Source organism: Cygnus olor, chromosome 13, assembly GCF_009769625.2.
Source record: "Cygnus olor isolate bCygOlo1 chromosome 13, bCygOlo1.pri.v2, whole genome shotgun sequence".
Lineage (NCBI taxonomy): Eukaryota > Metazoa > Chordata > Aves > Anseriformes > Anatidae > Cygnus > Cygnus olor.
In genome coordinates, this window is record NC_049181.1 from 17,025,735 (window position 1) to 17,038,734 (window position 13,000).

The window sequence follows — 13,000 nt, forward strand, 5'->3', positions numbered from 1 at the left end:
CGTGGAGGACCTCCGGGGAGGGCAGAGCGGCCCCGTGCTAAGGGGGGGGCGCCGCCATTTTGAAGAGGGGCAAAGGCTGGGGGGGGGGGGGGCGAGGCGATGGCCGCCCTCTGCCCGCCGCCCCCTACCGCCCCCTGCCGCCCCCTGCCGTCCCCTGCCGCCCCCTGCCGTACCGGGGCTCGGTAGAGCCCAAGGGTGGCGCTGTTCAAGGGTCATGACTGGCAGTTTTAGTGTTCCCACAAGAGCCAGGCCTGTTGGTATGGGGGCCATTTCGTGTCACCTCACAGCGCGAGGTGCCAGCTCTTGAGGCGGGCAATGTCCAGCGTTCCCAAGCTAGTTTTTATTTTTTGAGGAAAAAATATTAGCAGCAAGGCTGTTAAAGATGTTCACCTTCCTCACTCTGTAGATGCATAGGGTTTCCCCTCATCTTACTCAGGCTACACTACATAAAGCAAAGGCTGGCCTGGTGCCATGTGTTAGACGCTCCTCACACCACAGAAAGGCTAGATGTGAAACCTAATTAATCAAACACCACACTTCCCATGTTCTGTAAGCCTGCTGATAGGTTAAATATCTCTGTAGTTCCACTCACTGAAGCTGAATTCCACCTGTTACCTCCAGGATCAGTGCGTATCCCTTGTCAGAGGCTGGCAGAGCAGCAGAATCAGAAATCAATAAGACACAGCAGGAAGAAAACTGTAGCTGAAAAGAAATAGGAGAGAACTAGGAGAGAAAAAAAACGTATGAGCTCATTTTTGAACCCAAGGGGCTGGAGTGCCACACTGAGTACTAGCACTGGTTTAAGAAGAGGGAGAGGTTAAGGCTTTGCAGAGAACAGAAGGGATTCCTTTAGAAGTTTGAAAAGATCCCATTTTACTGACTCAAAAGTATCTCTTGAAAAGGCCATTAGGAACAGTAAAAACAAATTTCCATGAGCGTCATCTTTATTTTTGAGGAAGAACCAGAACACACAAGAAGAGCATCTTTGTGAGGATTTATGTGGTTTCAGAAAGACCATGGGAGACCTTCGGTTCTCCTTTTGGTACTTCATGGATAACAGTAGTGAGATTGCTGTCAACTTGAGGGGTGGTTGGCATTCAAAGTTTGTTGAAACTTGAACATGTAGAAAGCGACAAGCCCAACTATTGATGTAAATGAAGTATTCTTAAATAATCACAGTTCAAATTTTCCCCTTCAGATTTGAGAACTCAAAAGGCAACTACAGTGTTTGTGCTAGAGAGAATGGAGCGTTCAGTTACATTTTTTTTTTTTTTTTCTCATCAGTTTCACTTGCTACAGGATGGGATCAGGAATGGAAATGATACTAAGACCATGATGCCAAAAGCATAATTAAAGGAGAGCAGGAACAATCTCAGTTCCATGTGGATCAGATGTACATTCCCCACTGTATTTTTGTTGAATTACACGGAGCATAAAGCATGGAAGTTTATTCCAGCTGCAGGTGGAGGGATGATTCCTGATAAAGTTGTAATAAAAAGGTGATACCTAACCCAGAATAAAACTTGCTTACAGAAGGTTAAGCTGTTGTTTGTTTGTTTTTAAAGCAAACGGGAGCTGGGACAGTGAGTTAAATCACATCAGTGCTTTGCATCATTGCTCCATTATGGATCCTTCATTACAGTTAGATTTGCTGTAGGGTCAAACCATGACCTAACAAATCTGTTTTTAGTGGTCAACGTGAGTAAAATTAAAAAAAATAATAATATTAAAAAAAAAAAAGGGGGGGGGGGGGTAATTTAATGTCAAAAAAGCAATCTTGCAGTTTTAATGGGCCGAAATATTTGCCATTGGGAAAAGTCCTCTTGGAGCTGTTCCTGACATATGATGAACAGATTTTTTTATTTAGATAGATTCCAGTGCTTGGAGAAACTATCCCCTGAAGAAAGAAAGATCCCGTGGCTGAGCATGTAAGCCTTCTTTTCTGACAGACATCTTTGAAATAGGTAAAAAAATTCATTCCGCTGTAAAACATCAGTAATTCAAGGAGCAGATGATCAGCATACAATTGATCCATTTTATCACGGAAAGCGTTTTGCTGACAACTGATAAGACAGCCACTGAGCGTGAGGATTGGCAATCAGTAAAGCATCAGGACGCCCACCAGAGTACTCCGATGAGAGACCTCAAAGAACTGAAGAACTAGAAGGTGATGCAGCTGTGACAGAGACTTATGCATGAAAATGAATCCTGTATTTCTCCCTGCCTTTTCTGAATACCAGGCAAGGTCAGAGCGGGATAAAAGTGGCTTTGTTATACACCAGTAACCTAAGCAGCAAAATGGTAGGATTATTGAGCAAATGGGAGGTGGAGCATATTCTTTTATTTGAACCAAAGGGTGATGGTTTATGCTCCTGGTGCAGCCTCAGAGTGTTTTATGACATCTGGCAAGTATTTTTGTTTGTTTGTCTCTTTCTTTTTCTCTCAATAGAATATTTTTGAGTGAATAACCTTACTGAAAGTCTAGAACATCATGAAATGGAAAGCAACAGAGGAATGAAGCATGCTATACTTTACTTCTTTGGCTGAGTTCACATTCTTAGGGTAGATATTTGCCAGTTTGCTTGCAGATGAAAAACCCAGTGATGTACTGCTGAAGTACACTTTACTTCAGCAGTAAAATCTTGTAGCTGAGGTCCAGGGCAGACAACTGGGGACAAGTACCTCCCCACCCACTGCATTGAGATGATTTGCGAATGCCCTCACAGGGTCGATCAGATGCAGAATAAGCTCTGATTTTTCAAAACTGCTTAGTAGATTTCATTGTCCAGTTAGTATTAATAACAATTAATGACCTGTGCACACACATCTCTTTGGCAGCTTTGAAAAAAATTAGGATCAGCATAGCAGTGTATTTCAAAGATATTGTAGGGGAAAACATATTTGCATAGAGAACTTTTCAGTATGGGGAAGAAATCCCAAATCTATAGCAAAAGCTTGGTGTAATTCATCCTTAACTGCCTGTCTGCGGTTTGGTAATGTATGTACAGCAAAGGAGAATTACAACACTTTTCCATGGTAAGTTTAATGTCATTTCCTTCAATGAGGGTAAATAAATTTGCTTTAAATCCCCTTGGGTTTTAAAAACTGGTTATTTGGTATGCAGCGATAGATGAGGAAAAATGTTTGCTTTTTTTTTTTTCCTTGGAATGTATTAAAATAATTTATTCACAATATAGATAAGTAATAATCCAAATGCAGTGAGGTGAGAAAAATCTGAATCTCTTGGGAGCTTCTAAACCTGAAGAAAAAAAAAAAAAAAGGAAAGAAAAAAAGACCTAACAAACTGACACACTCAAATCCTTATATACTCAAAGTATTAGCAGAGCCAGGTACTGAGCAGGCAAATGAAGCCACTGTACACTAACGTAGCAGCCCAGAACTAACCTGGGAGGAAACCTAAGGTTATAACAATTGCTAACAGTCTAACTTTTCTATTTTCCACTTCAGTACTGCCCACATTGCTTTCCAGTGCTCACAACAGGCCATCTTCTTCGTTGGACAAGTTACCTTCTGGTGGGGGGAGAAACCTGGGTTTATGTCTTATACAACAAAATATTTTCCATTCAAACCATATCTCAGAGGATATTCAAGCTGGTCATGTTTAAATAAGCAGATCTGGCATCAAAGAGATTTAAACTGCTGAAAGAAGAAAACCTTGCACCTTAGGGAGGCATTTTTAATAGTTTTCAGTAATTTGCTAGACATAAACAAATTCTGATCAGGAACCTCTTTATCAGGCAGTGCTGTACTCTCAGGAGAGCTTAAATATTAGCTCAGGTACCATCCTGCCACATCCCAGCTCCTTAATTCCCAGCCAGGTAGAACAAGTCTGCAAAAGACAAGGGGGGGATATCACACCTTGCAATGAAGCAGAGGCCTGTGGGGGGAAGTATGGCCTTTATTTAAGTAAATATGGTGTATCCCTGTCGTACTGATAGCAATTCCAAGCAAAATAACATAGGGCTGATAAGAGGCCTCGCTAATAAACCATTTCAAGAAGCTATTACTGTAACATTATGAAAACTAGGCTTTGTCAAGTTAACCAGATACCTTTCTTAATATCATGCCTGTCAAGTAGCAGTGCTGATATAATCTGATCTTGTCTTTCATAATATTTTGATTGAGAAAGAGGAACAATCTAAGTCAATATTACAAATATTAATTGGACTGAAAGCTAACCGTTGGGTCTCAGAGTGCAGTTGTAAGCAGACTCATCGCTGAACATGGCACGGTTCCCTTCTGTCGGTTCTTGACCCTGCACCATTTAATGTGCGATCAGTGACCTAAAAGAAGATACAGAATCATTACCGGTGATCTGCAGATGTACAAAGTTAGGGGCAGGTCACCACTACAAAACCTAATCTGAAACACTTAATGAGCTGAGCCTAAGCAAATAACATGTTTTTCAGCACCACCAGATGTAAAGTCATCCGCCTAAGAATAGAGCAGCAGCTGGACTGCAGGGCGGGAGGCAAAGTCGTAGAAAACAGTGATTCAGAAGAGAAATAATCAGCTGAGCACGAGCTCCTAATGAGATGCTGTGACAAGAGGAGCTAACACTTCCCTGGAAGCCAAAAGGAGGGGACACCAAGGAAGACGAGGGAGGTTTTATTACCTCTGTTGCAGGCATGGCTGCTGAGATCCTGCAACCTCTTCAGGGAGAGGGTTGGAGGAAGGCTCCCCCAAGGGCTGGACAGCACATCTTTGTGAGAGACACCCAAGGAGCATAGTTCATTAAGAAATCAAAGGTTAAATGACACTTTAAATGCAGTCTGTAGAAATGTACATGACAGATGTAACAATAAAGGGTTCTTAGCTGGACATCAGCACGAGGTTGCTGTATACAGGAATATTTTCAGCAGTGGGGAAGGCTGTCCACTGAAACAACCCACCCACCATTTGCCTGCCACGACAGTGACCACCACTGGAAATATTTAATGATATGTGTGTGCTTCCAGGTACAGGAAAAGGTCATTTCCAGTCCTCTCACCTCCTTTTTTAGATTTTGGCCGTCTCTGTAACTGGCTACAGCTTTCCAACACTTTTTTCACTTGTGTAACTTTTTCAGCATGAGCCGTAGCTGCTTTGAGCAGCACAAGCTGTGGGCAATCAGCATTCACAAATAAATAAATAAATAAACAAATAAATAAATAAATAAAATAACCAGAACAGCTTTATTGCTGACCTTTGGCTCTAACTCCGTGCTGTAAGAGCAGTATAAGCCACCGAGAAACTTAAGCGTGTTATGGGGTAAGGGCACCTCCAAATAACATCAGCTTATTGCTGTCCCTTGGCATTTCGAAAGCATTGGGTGCCTGCTGGGTTTAGCTGTTGTTTAGGGGAATGAGGACCATGGGCAGGTTTTATTTTCTCTTTTCATTTGTTTGTGTTGATAAACTAGAGTGGAGGTTTTCTTAAGTGGTCATTGTCAAAGTCCTTAAGGGAAAAATGGGAGAAAAAAATGGAAACATGGGGTGGGGCCAGGGGGGAAGAGAAATCTTTCACAGACATTTTCCTATTCAGTGTTGATGGTCCCCCTCTTGTTCACATCAAAACCACTCTTTTGGAGGTCCCTTACCAATCCTCACTCAATTCAGGTGCAATTTCTAACATCCCACATGTCGTGCAAGTGCGAGTGGGTGACTCTCGGCTCTGCCATCTGGTTAATCACACAAGTAGCAGGGGGGACGCACATAGGGCTTGTGCCTCATCCTTTCTGCAGCTGTTTCACAAGCAAATGGTAATTCCTCTCTCAATGTTTTGCTCTTTCTGGGAAAAATAACTTGCTTAATGAAGCAGTGCTGAGCAGCTCCTGTGTCCAGACAGCTAGGAGTGAAATGCTTCGGTTTAAAATGCAAAGTCACCTGTGGTGGCAGTGCCTTTGAACAAGTCCCCCAAGGCCACATTTCAAATAATCCCAGGGCCAGCTGAAATTAATGCAGAAAGAAATTCAGAGAAATGCGGGAGAAGCATGTCGGAGGGCCTGGGACTGTGGAAGACAATCCTGGATGAGCTGTAGTCAGGCACATCCTCTCACACCCCGTTAGCAGAGCCGCTTAATTACTCTGTTGGGCAGGGTTTGATGTGTGTGTTGTGTATCAGGGACATCCAGAACTTGAAAGAAGAGTGAGGCAATCACTGAATGCTTTACAAAGATCAATGAACCTGTCCTTCTTGTCCCCTCTTAGAGCAATGAGAAGCCAGAAGCTACGAGCTCTGACATCCCAGATGTGTCCTACCTGTAGGGAAAACTCACCTGGAAATGGAGGTGCTCTGCTTCACCAGGACACGAATCTCTGGAGCTGTAGCATGGCCAAGCTCCAGCTGCATCTGCCCCAACAGGACAGACCTCGTGAGAACTGCCAAGGAGGAACATCCCTGTATTTCCAAGAATAGCTGTGGAACTGGCTACAAATATGAACAGAGAATGATGTGCTGGGAAGGAAAACTGCTATGAAAAGGCAGGCGTGGGGGCCAGAGGGCTACTTGGCTCTTAGCCTGAGCCAACACTGGAGACAGAAACCCTTCCGCTGCCCACTTCTCACTTTCTTAGCCTCTTGGATTGATTTTCAACGTATTATTTTCTTGTTCTTCAGAATTAAATCATTTATGGTGTAAGTCCTTGAGGTTTCAGGCTTACTTCTGTGGGTTCCATAATGCTTATCATACCAGAAAGAATAACATTTACTCTCTATCAATGATACAATCTTTTTTTTTCCCCAGCTAGTTGAATGATTATTACATTCTTCAAATCAATTCTCATTTTTCTTTAATTGCTTCTGATGCCCTTGGCACTGTGGAGTGACAGGGCCTGCTACCAGGGTAACTCAGTGGTCTCAGCTGCAGGAGAGGCAATCGTTGGTCCTAAAGGCTGGTGGTTTTATCCAGGCCAGAAAGGACAGAGAAAGTAGTTGTCAGAGGAATTTGCCAGGCAAAGATTCATACTGCCACCTATGTGAGCCTACAAGATGCATGCGATAAGCAGCATGCCCATGTTATATTGAGCTGTCTTTAGGAAACGCCAGCTCTGGGATGCAGTTCATTAGTCCCTTGAATCTTGCGCCAAGTACTCTGTAGTGTAAAAGGACAAACTGAAGCCAAAATAGAAGCATGAGTTTCTTCAGCTTTGTGCTCCTGTAAATAACACAAAGCACTGGGAGATGAGGGACTTCCATCACTGGGATGCAACTGCTTGAAGAGTGGTTATCTCCCTCCCTCCGTACAGAGTAATGAACGTTATCTCCTTGGCCTGCACCTCTGAGGACGTTGTCCACAGCCGTGGCCCAGGCACCGACCGTCACGGCAGCTTCACGTGCAAATTCCTCATGCACAAGCACACTCATGCACAAGGCTGACGCTTCTTTTCAGGCTCACAACATCACAGTGGCAGCTTCTCAGGATGACCCCGAGGTCCAGCTCTCAGGGAGATTTTCCGCTAGCAGCTGCAGCTGAGGCTGCCCTTTGGTTTCCTCGGAGGCAGAAATCCCAGCGGCTACGTCCACACCACGGGGCTTGACCTCCAACAGCTGCCGATTACCGCTGCTGATCCGTGCCCCTGGCAGCCGACTTGACATACCACTGCTCCAGCAGCTGCCTGCCATGAACACGTACCCTTATCTCTCAGCCTGCAGTGTGCGCTCAGTCTCTTTATTTCCCTTCATGCAATCATCAGACATTTCTGCGTTTCATCGTGATAAATACCAGACTGTTGAATCTCTAGGGCTGCCAAGAAACGCATCTCGGCATAGCACAAATAGAGCTGCTATTTTTTTTATTCCTTCCTTTAGTTTAACATTTATTCCCGCTATTGTTGTCCCTAGAAGGATAAATAGGGCTGCACGTTGCTAGCAAGTTGCTCCAAATACATTAGGTGAAAGAATAAATAACATGATGTACCAAAGGCTATAAAGACCAAATATATTATATAGAGATAGTTGAGCAAAGGGTGTGATAACGTGCTGCTCATTGTACAGGTGCACCAGTGCTCACTGCAGGATGAAATTAGATTGAGTCATCTCCTGGTCTGCAGGTCATGCACCTGACACTGCTCAGATTTTCTTCTGTCTGTGCAGGTGGAGCACTGAGACAGGAGCACGTCCATCGCAGCTCTGCATGCCAAAAAAAGGTTTCAATGCTTGCACCACATTGCACAGCGTAAGGCATGAGGGGTCCTGGTCATCACCGCTTTGCTACAACATCTGAAGATGTCTTTTCTATTTCCATTTCCTAAGTGCCATAGGTTTCTCTTTTCCCTCCTCTCAGAGAAGATGGGAGATGTGCAACGTGCAAGGAGATAATGTTCTAGGTCATCATCCGAAGGCACATTCAGCGATGCCGAGTGACTCTCTGAAGTGGAGGTGCTTTGACAGGCAAAACCAGCTCGCTCCAACAACCGCTGCCTGCTGCTGCAATAACCTGTGCTGCGTTTTCAGACAGCAGGACGCAGTGCTTGGTCTGGCTGTCTCCCTGCTGCCAGTGTCCCCACTCTGCCAGCCTGCAGCCACCACTCCTGAGCCACTTCTGCTGCACAGCCTAGCTGTAAGCATTTTGTGTGCTGCAGAGGTCACATCCCGCAGGTACGTCTTACTACTGGATTTTGCTGCCTGCATAGCCACGCACCCCTGCTGTTGTTTCTGTTGAGAGGCAGGAGCCTGGTCCCGCACAATCCTGCAACCTAGAATTGAATTCTGACGGCAATCATGCGAAGCACCAAGGCCTGGATTTCAGCCTTTCTCGAGAACATGTGGGCTTCTCCTCAAGGATATCCTTACAGCCTAGTGGAGCAGGAAGCACTCCTCTTTCCTGCTGGTATTATAAAATGAGTTATTACCCAGCGTCCGATCTTCCATTCTCGAGCCATTTCCAAGGGCCATGTTCAGCCACAAGGCTGAAGTTTCCTGTAGCTGATGATGGTCACCATGCAGACCACAAAGCCCTGCTGCCCCAGCCCAGGGGGCATCCTAGCTCACCACTGGCATGGCTGCAGGATTTCATGCAAGACCTGCTCGAGGATAATAAGGTGGAGAGCAGGCAGTCCTCAGCAGGTCAGAGAGCAGAGACAGAGAGGAGAAACATCATCACGTGGCAGAAAGCAGCAGGTTTGGTGAGACACCGAGTCTTGGCTGCCATCCCAGGGCTTGGGATGGTGACTGCTGACCAGCAGCTCCTGGAGAAGGTTGGGAAGGGAAGGAAGATGCTTGGGGTGGCACGGGGAGCCCAAAGAGAAGGGTTAGCAGAGGACAGCGGGACAGAGGTGTTTGCAGGGAGAGAGGAGTGAAGGGGAGCCGGGGGAGGAGGGAGGTCGCAGGTGTAGTTCCTTTCTCTCAGAAGGAATAAGAAGGACACTCTGCAGAGACAGCAGCACAGGCAGAAGGAGGGGAGTGTTTGAGAAAGAAGTACTTAGGTGGTAAGAAAGTGGTGAGAATTGGGGGGAGGAATATAATGAAAAGGGAAAAATAATGATTTTGCAGCTTGACTGATAATGAAATCAAAAGAGAAGAGGAAGAATCTGACCACCTGACCAGTTACATCCTCACGCCCAGGACGCTGGCACCATAGGGACGTAACAACTCGTACTGTCTGGGAGACATTATGGTGAAGAATACCACCAAACACTGGCAAAATACATTCCTTGCCTTGTGAGGAGTTAGGCCTTTTTCTGAATTTCCTCCAACCATTCTGAGTCTCAGCTCCTTCGCTCCCATTTGCGAGTACTTCTCTCTCCCCTGTAGGCAGCTACCACGTCTTCCCTTGCGTCATTGACTGTGTAACTTCAGCTGGTGAGAGTAAAATAACAAGAACCTGAAGAAAAAGAGGCAAAGAAACGACACACGGACATTTCACTGCATTTTGTAGTAAAGCACAGTGACTCCTACAGTTCAGACCAGTATCACTACCACACATTTAGACCACACAAGCAATAAAATAAACATCACAGCAGACAATTCAGGCCCCTGGGACCCAGAGCATCCTAAGTCAGCAGCGATGCAGGAGGTGCAGAAGCCAAGTTTCGGCTCTGTGGCAATGTGGCAGCATCCACGCTCAGCCTCTGGCACTGTACCAGCAGCTGCCGATGCTCCTGCAGAAGCTCGGGATCATTGGAATCCTTTTTTTCCCTCCCCCAATTAAGTGAAATTTATCACAGAATTCAAACACAGTGGAAATGACCCAAAGGCAGGCTGATGATGCAATTGCAGAAGCTCTCTTTCCTTAGAGAAATCAGCCTAAACCACTAATGATTGGAGAAATGGCCTCACAGCCTATTATTTGGTGGCCATTTACATTTCAAGGTCTCCATCTCCTTTCTCGTGTGAATCCTTCCTTTTGTGTAATTAAAGCTTATGAGCTGGAGACTCATTTTTAAGGTACCCTGTTCTATTGATCTGTAATGGCACTTTAGAGGTGAAAACTAATTATATTAGATTTTAATCAACTCAGCTTTGGTCATGGGTAATGCTTTCACCTGGAGGAATCAAGCTGACTGTCTCTCACCTTTTTCCTATTTATATTTTAGCTGCATTGTTCAAGAACAATGTAGCATCTTCATTCTGGAGGAATTAGTCATTTACTGTATGTAGAAATCTTCAGCATGGAGTAATCTCACCATATTCAGCCAAGCAGGTAAGCACATACTGAAGTCTACAATTAAAATCCTTAATTAAATCCTTAAATTAAGCACACACTTAAACGCTTTGCTAAAGAGGGATATAATCTCTAACATGCTTAAGATAAAGTGTGTGTTTAAGTGCTTTATTGAACTGGTGCAGCACAAAATATATTCCTGAGCAAGGCTGCCATAGGTGTAATCCCACCAAAACCCCATCCGTTTGCCTGCGTCCCTTTACCGACACCAACCCCACGAGGCCCCTTTCTGGCAGCTCCCACCCGCAATTTATGGTGTGTAAAAACCCATCAGACTGGGTCCAAGGAAGCTCGGGGGCTTTGCCTGGTACCCCCCCAGAGGTGGGCTGAGGCTGATATTAACCAAAAGTTACCTCTTGCAATTGGTTCCCCCCGCATGGATGGATGGTGGGTCATCCAGCAGTTATCAGCACTTTAATTCTAGCCCTGTGCATGTGAAATAAATGCAGTAGATAAGCACTTTAACAGGGCCCTTTCTGTAACATTACTCGGGCTTTGCTGCATAATTAAATTTGTTTTATTTGGGTCAAAGATCTGGAGTGTGTACATTTAGTGGGTGCCTTATTTTATAGGGTAGCTTTCACCATATATATTTTTTTATATATATATGGGAAGCTCTCCACTGGAAGGAACGCTGCCATGACAAAACCCTTGCCTTTAAAAGGCTGCAAAGCTGGGGCTGAGCAGTGCAAGTGGCAGCGATTTTAACCCTCATCTGCCCTTCGCAGCCAGGCAGTTTGTCTTCTGCTCAGCACAGTGGTGCTGAGGTTCCACTGCCCATCACCACTCGCTCCGTGCCCACCTCTGCCCTCACCCTGCTCTAACTTCAGAGGGATCCGCACAGCAAAAGCGGCTCTCCTGGCAAAAAAGCAGCTCCCCCTACACATCAGAAGCAAGCCTCCTGTCCAGGCTGAGCCCCAAGCTACCCCATTAGCCCATCTGTATGGCCGTGCCACCCTCCCCACACCAAGCCCTATGGTCCCCACAGCAGGGACATGGCAGTGGGCACTGGGTGGTGCTCTGCAGCATTGCTCCTGACTCCCCAGAGCCCTTACCTGGCAATCCTGCCTCGAGCACCGCCCTGTGCATCAGCCCAGTTACATGCAGCTTCACGAACGTGATTTGCTTCTGAGATGCTCAGTGGGCTCACTAGGGCATTCATTCTGCTTACATCGCACCTCCGATAGGCTAATAAAAAAAAAAAAAAATCAACAAATTGAAGCCTCTACAAAACAGCCTGTGAAAGCAGCAAAGGAACTCCTAAAGCAACAGTCACTTTATGGAGCAGCCTAAGCGCTGTCAGCTTCAGCCTCAAACAGCGACAGGGAAGCAGTGAAGTTCCCCCGTACTGCCCTCCCCACGCAGGAAAAACTGCTGCTATGAGAAAACCAGAGAAATTGGGTATTTCCCAAGAATTGCCCATCCCATTGGGACTTAGGGGTTGGAAGCTGAAAGAGCAACTCTGTTGCCTTGCGCTGGCGAAGATGGAGAAAACCTTTTCCTTTCAGCAAGCGGTTGGGTTTGGCTGCCCGGCATTTTGTGGGTGCTCGCTGCTGTGCTCAGCAGCATCTCAGCACATCCCCAGCTGTGTCCCCAACTCACCAGGTGGCTTCTCCGTACCCACAGCAGGAGCTGAAGCCCAGCAGCAGGCTCTGGGGTGCACTGACCCAACACTGCCCTGGATTTGGAAAACACTTGTGCCGGCTTTCCAGCCCTTGCACCACTGATCCAGGATCCCCCTCCCCATGGCGCCGTGCCCTGCTTTCTGCAGGCGGAGGGCTTGGAGAGCCCTCGCCCCACTGTTCCCATCAGTCAGGAAAGGAACAGTGATGTTTTATCACCTCCAATTCCCACGAGGCCCCGAAGACCAAGCCCATGGCATCCCCATCCTGCAGGAACGTCTGCCCCAGCAGAGCTGCCCCGGGACAAAAACCCAGTGCTCCCAGTGCCTACTTCCCACTGGAAGAAGCCAGAGATGAAGACACAAAACCCACACAGGCACTTTTCCCACTTCTTCCCATCCCCTGTCATACCCCTAGTCTCTAATGCAATTCACAGTAATTAACATGAGCCCAATTAAGCAGGAGGGCTGCAATCAGGAGTGCCTGTGTGAGGGGTGGTAGGACTGTCACTTGGTTGTTTCAGGTGGCAGCAATTTGTTTAAAGAAACGATTTCTATTATTCAATAAATGGCAGTTTTAATTTCTTCTTCATACATGATCTTAAAATGAGATTTTAAATTTTTTTATTTATTCCATAAACAATATAACAAAACTCAGCAAGTTAACAATATGACATTTTCACCATACAGAGTCAGTCACAAATATTTAAAACCTTT

The 13,000-nt window shown here is 45.8% G+C and overlaps 1 long non-coding RNA gene across 2 annotated transcripts; it reads right to left on the reverse strand.

Moving 5' to 3' along the window:
• Nucleotides 1-147: 147 nt before the first annotated feature.
• On the reverse strand, nt 148-12,666 carry LOC121077454. Of its 2 annotated transcripts, XR_005824054.1 has the most exons (5): nt 12,504-12,666; nt 12,265-12,340; nt 11,016-11,088; nt 4,201-9,797; nt 148-3,259 (listed from the first exon to the last, which is right to left on the reverse strand). It is a non-coding gene; the product is annotated as an uncharacterized LOC121077454 (long non-coding RNA). The 2 variants fall into 2 exon arrangements; XR_005824053.1 differs by lacking the exons at nt 148-3,259; nt 12,265-12,340; nt 12,504-12,666 and adding an exon at nt 11,718-11,748 and having other exon boundaries at nt 6,740-9,797.
• Nucleotides 12,667-13,000: the final 334 nt, after the last annotated feature.